Source organism: Triticum aestivum, chromosome 7D (genome assembly GCF_018294505.1).
Source record: "Triticum aestivum cultivar Chinese Spring chromosome 7D, IWGSC CS RefSeq v2.1, whole genome shotgun sequence".
In the NCBI taxonomy this organism is placed as follows: domain Eukaryota; kingdom Viridiplantae; phylum Streptophyta; class Magnoliopsida; order Poales; family Poaceae; genus Triticum; species Triticum aestivum.
In genome coordinates, this window is record NC_057814.1 from 592,790,010 (window position 1) to 592,799,167 (window position 9,158).

A 9,158-nucleotide genomic window follows, 5' to 3' on the forward strand; every position below is an offset into this window, starting at 1 on the left:
AACATAATACATGTGTGAATACATAGACAAACAAAGTGTCACTAGTATGCCTCTACTTGACTAGCTCGTTAATCAAAGATGGTTATGTTTCCTAGCCATAGACATGAGTTGTTATTTGATTAACGGGATCACCTCATTAGAAGAATGACGTGATTGACATGACCCATTACGTTAGCTTAGCACCCGATCGTTTAGTATGTTGCTATTGCTTTCTTCATGACTTATACATGTTCCTATGACTATGAGATTATGCAACTCCCGTTTACCGGAGGAACACTTTGTGTGCTACCAAACGTCACAACGTAACTGGGTGATTATAAAGGTGCTCTACAGGTGTCTCCAAAGGTACTTGTTGGGTTGGCGTATTTCGAGATTAGGATTTGTCACTCCGATTGTCGGAGAGGTATCTCTGGGCCCACTCGGTAATGCACATCACTATAAGCCTTGCAAGCATTGTGACTAATGAGTTAGTTACGGGATGATGTATTACGGAACGAGTAAAGAGACTTGCCGGTAACGAGATTGAACTAGGTATCGAGATACCGACGATCGAATCTCGGGCAAGTAACATACCGACGACAAAGGGAACAACGTATGTTGTTGTGCGGTCTGACCGATAAAGATCTTCGTAGAATATGTGGGAGCCAATATGGGCATCCAGGTCCCGCTATTGGTTATTGACCGGAGAGGTGTCTCGGTCATGTCTACATAGTTCTCGAACCCAAAGGGTCCGCACGCTTAAAGTTACGATGACAGTTTTATTATGAGTTTATGTATGTTGATGTACCGAAGGAGTTCGGACTCCCGGATGAGATCGGGGACATGACGAGGAGTCTCGAAATGGCCGAGACGTAAAGATCGATATATTGGACGACTATATTCGGACTTCGGAAAGGTTCCGAGTGATTCGGGTATTTTTCGGAGTACCGGAGAGTTACGGGAATTCGTATTGGGCCTTAATGGGCCATACGGGAAAGGAGAGAAAGACCCCAAAGGGTGGCCGCACCCCTCCCCATGGGCTAGTCCGAATTGGACTAGGGAAGGGGGGCGCCCCCTTCCTTCTTTCTCCTTCTCCCTTCCCTTCTCCTACTCCCACAAGGAAAGGAGGAGTCCTACTCCCGGTGGGAGTAGGACTCCCCCCCTTTTGGCGCGCCTCTCCCTTGGCCGGCTGCCTCCTCCTTGCTCCTCAACACTCGGCTGGATCGGAGTTCGAGGGACGTCATCGAGCTGAACGTGTGTAGAACTTCGGAGGTGCCATGCGTTCGGTACTTGATCGGTCGGATCGTGAAGACGTACGACTACATCAACCGCGTTGTGACAACGCTTCCGCTGTCGGTCTACGAGGGTACGTGGACAACACTCTCCCCTCTCGTTGCTATGCATCATCATGATCTCGCGTGTGCGTAGAAATTTTTTGAAATTACTACGTTTCCCATCAGCCTTCACTAGGGTTTTTAGGCATCTTTGATGGTTTTGTCGACATCTAGCCATCACCTAGGGTTTTTAGGCATCTTCGATGGTTTTGTCGACATCTAGCCTTCACTAGGGTTTTTAGGCATCTTTGATGGTTTTGTCGACATCTAGCCATCACCTAGGGTTTTTAGGCATCTTCGATGGTTTTGTCGACATCTAGCCTTCACTAGGGTTTTTAGGCATCTTCGATGGTTTTGTCGACATCTAGCCTTCACTAGGGTTTTTAGGCATCTTTGATGGTTTTGTCGACATCTAGCCTTCACTAGGGTTTTTAGGCATCTTCGATGGTTTTTTCGACATCTAGCCTTCACTAGGGTTTTTAGGCATCTTCGATGGTTTTGTCGACATCTAGCCTTCACTAGGGTTTTTAGGCATCTTCGATGGTTTTTTCGACATCTAGCCTTCACCTAGGGTACTTTGGCATCTTCGATGGTTTTGTCGACATCTAGCCTTCACTAGGGTTTTTAGGCATCTTCGATGGTTTTTTCGACATCTAGCCATCACCTAGGGTATTTTGGCATCTTCGATGGTTTTGTCGACATCTAGCCTTCACTAGGGTTTTTAGGCATCTTCGATGGTTTTGTCGACATCTAGCCATCACCTAGGGTATTTTAGCATCTTTGATGGCTTTGTCGACATCTCGCCATCACCTAGGGTATTTTGGCATCTTTGATGGCTTTGTCGACATCTAGCCATCACCTAGGGTTTTTTGGCATCTTTGATGGCTTTGTTGACATCTAGCCTCATCATCACAAAATGTATGATAAACTCATCATCACAAAATACCAGAAAAGATATCTGAAGCAGAATTATAGTATCACAACTTAACTTAAACATCTCAACTACATGACCATCATCACAACCGAACTGGCCAATTTGACAGTATTTTGACACAACCAAACATCTCAACAGTAGTTTGACACAACCAAATTGACAGTATTTTGACACACAACCAAACTGACCATCATCACAAGAGTTTTCACACACCTAAAATGCATCATTCCCATGGAGCACCTGAAGCAGTCAAGTAATCTCTAATTTTCTGGGTGGGCTTCCTAATTCTCTGGGAAACACCAGTTGGCCTTGGAGGCAAGAAAGATGCCCTTGCTCCATTTGCAGCAGCTGGAGATCTAGTTACTACTGTTTTACCCTTTGCAGCAGCTGATGAACTACCGGCAGTTGTCCTCCTTGGTGGTGCAGCAGAAGAAGAAGAGGCCCTCTTCTTTGCTGGTCCAGGTGCTGTAGCAGAAGAAGAAGAGGCCCTCTTCTTTGCTGGTCCAGGTGTTGTTGCAGAAGCAGAAGAGGCCCTCTTCTTTGCTGGTCCAGGTGTTGTTGCAGAAGCAGAAGATGCCCTCTGTGCTGGTGATGGTGCAGTAGCAGTAGCACCAGCAGCAGAAGAGGCCCTCCTTGCTGGTGATGGTGCAGTAGCAGCAGCACCAGCAGCAGAAGAGGCCCTTTGTGCTGGTGATGGTGTAGTAGCAGCAGCACCAGCAGCAAAAGAGGCCCTCTGTGCTGGTGATGGTGCAGTAGCAGCAGCACCAGCAGCAGAAGAGGCCCTCCTTGCTGGTGTGGCTGCATCAGGTTCATAGGAGCTGCTGCTTGGCTACAAAAAGATGAAATAGTGTAAGAACAGGAAGATGAATTCAAAGCAACATCAAATAGTCAATATTAGGACATTGGTTACCTCATGCCTGATCTTTCTCATTGCCAGTGATGGATTCAAAGCAACATTACAGTTGGTGTATCTATGGCCAACCTTTTTGCAATTAGAGCAGGTAATTGAGGCCATTCTTGAGGTGTCTTTGGGAGCTGGCTTCTCATATTGGCCCTTTCTCCTCTTAGTCTGTGCCCTTCCCTTGTGTTCTTTGAAAACTGGAGCCTCAATGTCCATACTGTCTGTCCTTGGCCACATATCAGGTCCAGGTACAGGATATATAATGGGACTGTAAGCTGCCAGGTACATCTTTTTTTTTTTGAAGAAATCATGAACAAAGTCCTCTGGCTGAAGCTTAGCCTTGTGTATGGCAGAAACAGCATGATTGCAAGGAACTGCTGTCATATCCCACTTCTTGCACCCACAAGTCCTATGTTGTAGGTTCACAGCATAAGTTCTCTCCCCACTAGTGACTTGGTAAAGATTAGGCCCAGCCATCAAAGCATGACAGTTCCTTGCAAACTTCTTTGCTTCCTCTAATTTCTCAGCATATGTTGGACAAATTTCCCATCTTACAGTCTCAGTCTTTGTTCTATTTGCATTGAACTTGACCATTAACTTTGTCCTAATTCCATCCACCATGGTCCTAATTGGTTTAGCCCTGACATCTAGAACCCACTTGTTGAAAACCTCACTTAGATTGTTAACAACTAAGTCTGTTTTGCAGTTCATATCCATTGCATGTCTGGCCCAAGTGTGTTTAGGTATTTTGCTTAGCCATTCCCAAGCAGCCTCACTCTCATTCTTTAATTCAGCCATTGCAGTTTTAAAACCATGTTCAGTGTATGCATAACTAGCTGCATCCATGTATTGCTTTAATTCAGGCCCTCTAAACCCAGCATTTTGAAAGTTCTGGTAGATATGTTTAAGACAAAACCTTTGGGGACAATTGGGAAACACTCTGGTAATGGCTTTTAAAAGGCCATGTGTGTGTGATAGTACAATAAGTAAATACAAGAAAGTAAATACAAGAAAGTAAATAAAGAAAGTAAATACAAGACAGTAAATAAAGAAAGTAACTACAACTGATTACCTTCTGCCTATCTGAAATTATTGTGTAGTTCCCAAACTTCCCAGATTCTCCACCTAATGCTTGTCTCAACTGGTATAAAAACCAGGTCCAGGAGTTAGTGTCCTCCTTATCAACAATTCCAAAAGCAATGGGAAAAATATTATTGTTCCCATCTCTTCCAGTTGCAGCTAGAATTTGTTGACCAGTAGTGAGCTTGATGAAACAACCATCTAGACCTACAACAAATAAATGAAATCACAATTGATTAGCACATGAAATCAAACATTAGTAGCACTTAGCACAAATACTATTGACTTACCTATGAATGGTCTGCAGCCATTGAGAAACCCTTCTTTGCATCCATTCAAGCATATGAACAATGCATGAAACCTAGGGTTAGTGCTTGGATGCTCCTTCAGATATCTTGTTGTCACAATGCATCTTGAACCTGGATTTGTATCCAACACAGCCTATAAATAATCCCTAATCCTGGTGTACTGGGCTTTCTGGTCTCCTAACACAACAGCCTTTGCTGCCCTCTTTGCCCTGTATGCCATGTGTGTTGATATGTCCACACCATACTTGCTCTTTGCAGTATTAATAATACTTGTGATTGTTGTGCATGGGCCATTTCTGATAGCCTCCTCACAGAATTTTGAAACCCACTTAGCAGTGACTTTAGTGTTCTCTGACATAGAAGGGCATGTGTGCACTAAATACAACTTCCTAATTGTAAATGACTTCTCATTTGCAATCTGAGAAGCTGCTATATAGAAGGGACATTGCTCATCTATGCACTGTGCTATCACCCTATCACTACAGTTTCTATGGTAGACTAAGTTTCTGTTTTGAGCAATGTGCAGGGTTTGAAGTGCAGTTCTAAACTGGTACACATTTAAGAAGCAAAGATGCTTCACAAATTGCTCCTTTGGATGAGCTCTTTGCTCATCAAACCATAACCTCTTCTTCATCTTCTTTGCGCTGCTTTTTCTACCATTGGGCAACACATATGCCAATGCCTCAGCACCATCATCATCTTCCACACCAAGGTCTTGTGGTTTCATGTCCTCATCAGATGATGGAATCCATTCCTCCTCAAACATGTCTTCTATACTCCCATGTGAATTGCTTGTTGGGCCTTTTCTTTGTCTCTTGGCCCTTCTCTTGTTTGGTGCTTGTTCCTCTTCCTCCATTTCCTCCTCCTCTTCCTCCTCTACATCCTCTTCTTCACCTTGTGGCACATACAGCTCATCATCCACCTCTGAGTCACACATTTCCTCAACATCTGTGTCCCCTTCAAAATGAAGTTCTGGGTCATTCCTCTGTCTTTTCATCTCCTCAAGCCTAGCTAAGATATCACCATATTCTACCAAATCATCATCATCACTATCCTCTTCATTGTCCATCACTGCTGCTTTCCTGTTCAAACAAGTCTTCTTCGCTCTTTCCTTCTTCTTCTTCCTAAACATTTCAATTTCATTTCTCCTTTTGTCCTCCATTTCTTGCTCTATTAACAGTTGCTCCTCTGAATTGTCAGTCACATGGTATTCTTCCACTACTGCATCACCTAAAGCAGGTTCCAGGCTCACATTTATTCTGCTCTGCTGTGTGTCAAACTGCAAGGGCATTGGCTCTTGTTCTCCTCCTGCATCACAACTCTCAGCTTCTACATGCACATTTTCAGCATTGAACAACACTCCTTCATCATCAATCTGATACAGTTTGGGCTCCCCAATTTGTTCTATTGGGGTCTGCATCTCAATGACATTAACACTGGTATTTATATTGGGAACTTTCTCTGCACTGGCCCTAACTATTGTCACATTCAATATCTTGTTATTCTGCTCTGCTATGTGGTCTAAAATTTCCTCTAACTTATCATCATCATCTATTTCTTCCATTCCTTCAATCCCTAGCCCAGGGTCCCTCACATAATACATATAATCTCTAAAACCATACCCTTCTGTCTCCATAAGTGCTACCAAATTGTAATATGTGATGTCTGACATCATCATACTCCTTTCAATATTATCTCTGTCATGAAAATGCATCCTCAATTCCCAAACCTCATCTTCAAGACTGCAAATAATAATACAATAGTGCACTATAAGTACTTAAGGAAAACTGAAGCAAGCTAGTACAGACCAGAGCAGAACATCATTTGAGTGCAACAATTCATATCCTTCTATTTACAGAAACCCTAGTTGTAAGCATCTAATTATAGAACTATATCATTCTAATTACAGAACTATAACACACACAAACCCTAGAACTACAACACACACAAACCCTAGAACTACATTAACCCTAACCCTAGCAACAGAAGGGGAATGTGATTGCGGAGGGGAATGGGACCGGGATCTCACTAGACGCCGCCGAAAGCTGAAGCAATGTGCTGGCTTCCAACTGGATTTGCCTTCACCGCCGCGGCGAATGATCTAGCCGCCCTGAATTCCACCGAGTACTGCGGGTCCTCCTCCTCTTCTTCTGCCGTCGCCTTCGTAGGGTTCGAGCTCCCGCACATCTCACCAGTGGATGGCTGGGCGCCGCCGCCAGCATCGCTCGACTTCGCCGGACTCATGTCTGCGATGGGGGGCGGGGACGGTGCGCCGCACGACCGGGAACAGGGGAGAATAAGGGGGAAACGGGGGAAGAAGACGGGGGATAAGAGGAAACAGAACGAACGGCGCCGTCTAACGGCTGTCCGACCAGCTGACAGCGCCACGTCGGCAAAAACCGGGCCCCACCTGTCATAAATCCACTTATCGGTACCCGATCCGCCGATCAGTGGTATTTGCAAATTGTTTACGAGAGAGTTGGTGTTTTTTGCCAAGAAACTGTAACGTAGTGATTTCTGCTAACCTAGCCCTCAAACTGGTGGTTTTCTGCAATTTACTCAAGCAAAGCAGAAGGCACCCGCTAGTTGAGCGCCTAGACTATGGCTAGATCAATCGGGAAACTAAATTTACCATCACCGACCAACTATCCATGTCCATCAGGTGCGCCAAAGCTGATTTATGTAGGCTATTTTTTCTATCCAAGAATTTACTGGCTAATGTGTATACTGGAAATGTGCATCATCAGAGTTCTCCAGTTAATTAACAAAATGCAATAGTTTCTTAGTTGTCGGACTGTTTGGGGGAAGATAGTTGGTATGATATAGGAGTATAGATCAAGATATTATACGAAATAACACATGTATAAAGCTGATTTATGTAGTAACTCATGAAGAAATGAACACCATATGACCCTTTGCTCTGTTTTTTTTTTGTGATTTAATTAACTGCTTATATTCTTCACTTGAAGCTTCTCTCTCTTATTGATAAGATGGTCTCTGCAGGACTGGATCCATCGCCATGGACCATTTGATACTGTCATCGACGCTGCTAATGTTGGCCTTTACAATAGTAAAGCTTTCAGTTTTTCTCAGGTAGAAAAGGAATGTTGGCCTGCAAAGCAATAATTCTATGAATAATACAATTGTTCTTGGCATGAGGGCAGAGAAACACGGTTAACATTCAACCCATGCTTCTATTGTAGGTGAACTCTGTTGTAAATGGTATACAGAGAATAACCAAGTCAAAGAAACTGCCACTGATAGTTTTGCATAGGAGCCGAGTAAATGGCGGTCCCGCAAAAGCTCCACACAATCAGAAGCTTATGGAAAGTTGGCGAAATGTTGGAGCATTATATGCCACTCCTCCTGGTTCCAATGATGATTGGTGAGGCCACGTTATCTGCTTAGCATAACAGTTGGGAAAAACATTATTGGCTGCATCACTTACCTAAGCTAAGCTGATAGTGATAGAAGTAGGCTCCAATGAAGCAAGTTGTTGTTTACAGTATTTTGTAAATCTCAACAGATAATGCTGAGAGATCTCGAGGCTGTGATTTGTGAGATGACCGCTCTCCCAAGTGATGAATTTATGTTTGTTATCCCTGAGTTGTTCTTTATGTTTCCACCTTTGTAAACCGTTCATCCCCTTTTCTGCTGCAGGTACTGGCTGTATGCGGCTATCAGTTGCCGATCATTGCTTGTTACGAATGAATGATGAGATGCGGGATCACTTGTTTCAACTGCTCGGCACTAGTTTCTTCCCAAGATGGAAAGAAAAGCACCAGGTATGTTTCACATCACAGAACCCAACACATCTAAAGCCCTGGCTCGGTGTACAAGCATCAGCTGTGGATCCTCCGAGTTATCTGCATGAAAAATTTCGATCCAAAGAACCCTGGGAAACTCTATGCAGGTCAGACTGACGTACTTGGTCCACGGTCCAACTTTTCACTTGCCGCCTCCTTACTCAATTATCATTCAGGTGATTGATCGAACTCTGATCTCCTTCGCTATCAATCATTCACGAATATAAGTGCTGAAACAAACAAAACAAATTGTTATGTCGCCCTTGGATGAAGGAATCCGAAGCTGGGAGCTGGCACGTGCCAACGACGACCGGCGATGGCATCGAGAGCCCGCGGCAGTGGGTCTGCGCCACCAGGAAAACTTCGGAGAAACCATCTTCCCCGGCGTCCCAAGCTCGCACCACTAGCGAAACACTGGAGAGCCCGTCTACTCCGCCGCCCCAGGGTCGCGCCCGTGGCAAAACTTCGTAGAGATCGTCTTCTTCACCCCAAGCGAGGTTAAGTGAGATTGGTCGGTAGCCTTTGTTAGACCTCATGTCATGGGGTGCATGAGCATACCATAAATTGCCGCAGACCCCGCCTCTCCTGGTTCACGGTGGCCGGCAGAATGGCCATTCAGGGTGGAAAGAAAGACCACCTTACTGGCAGAAAAGCTCTGAGGCTGGAGTGTGTGGAAAGCCTCCCCCCCTAAGGATTTTCAAGCGGACTACGAGCACTGGAAGCTGGCGATACACATTTCGTATATGGAAGGCCTGGGTATTAACTGGTCTGCTGTCAGAAACGTGATGGAGATACGGAGGGTAAGACCACATCTAC

General features: G+C 44.6%; 1 pseudogene; it reads left to right on the forward strand.

Annotated features, from left to right (window-relative positions):
* LOC123168444 (proteinaceous RNase P 1, chloroplastic/mitochondrial-like) overlaps positions 1-8,813 on the forward strand; it is a 66,623-nt pseudogene extending 57,810 nt beyond the window's left edge.
* Positions 8,814-9,158: the final 345 nt, after the last annotated feature.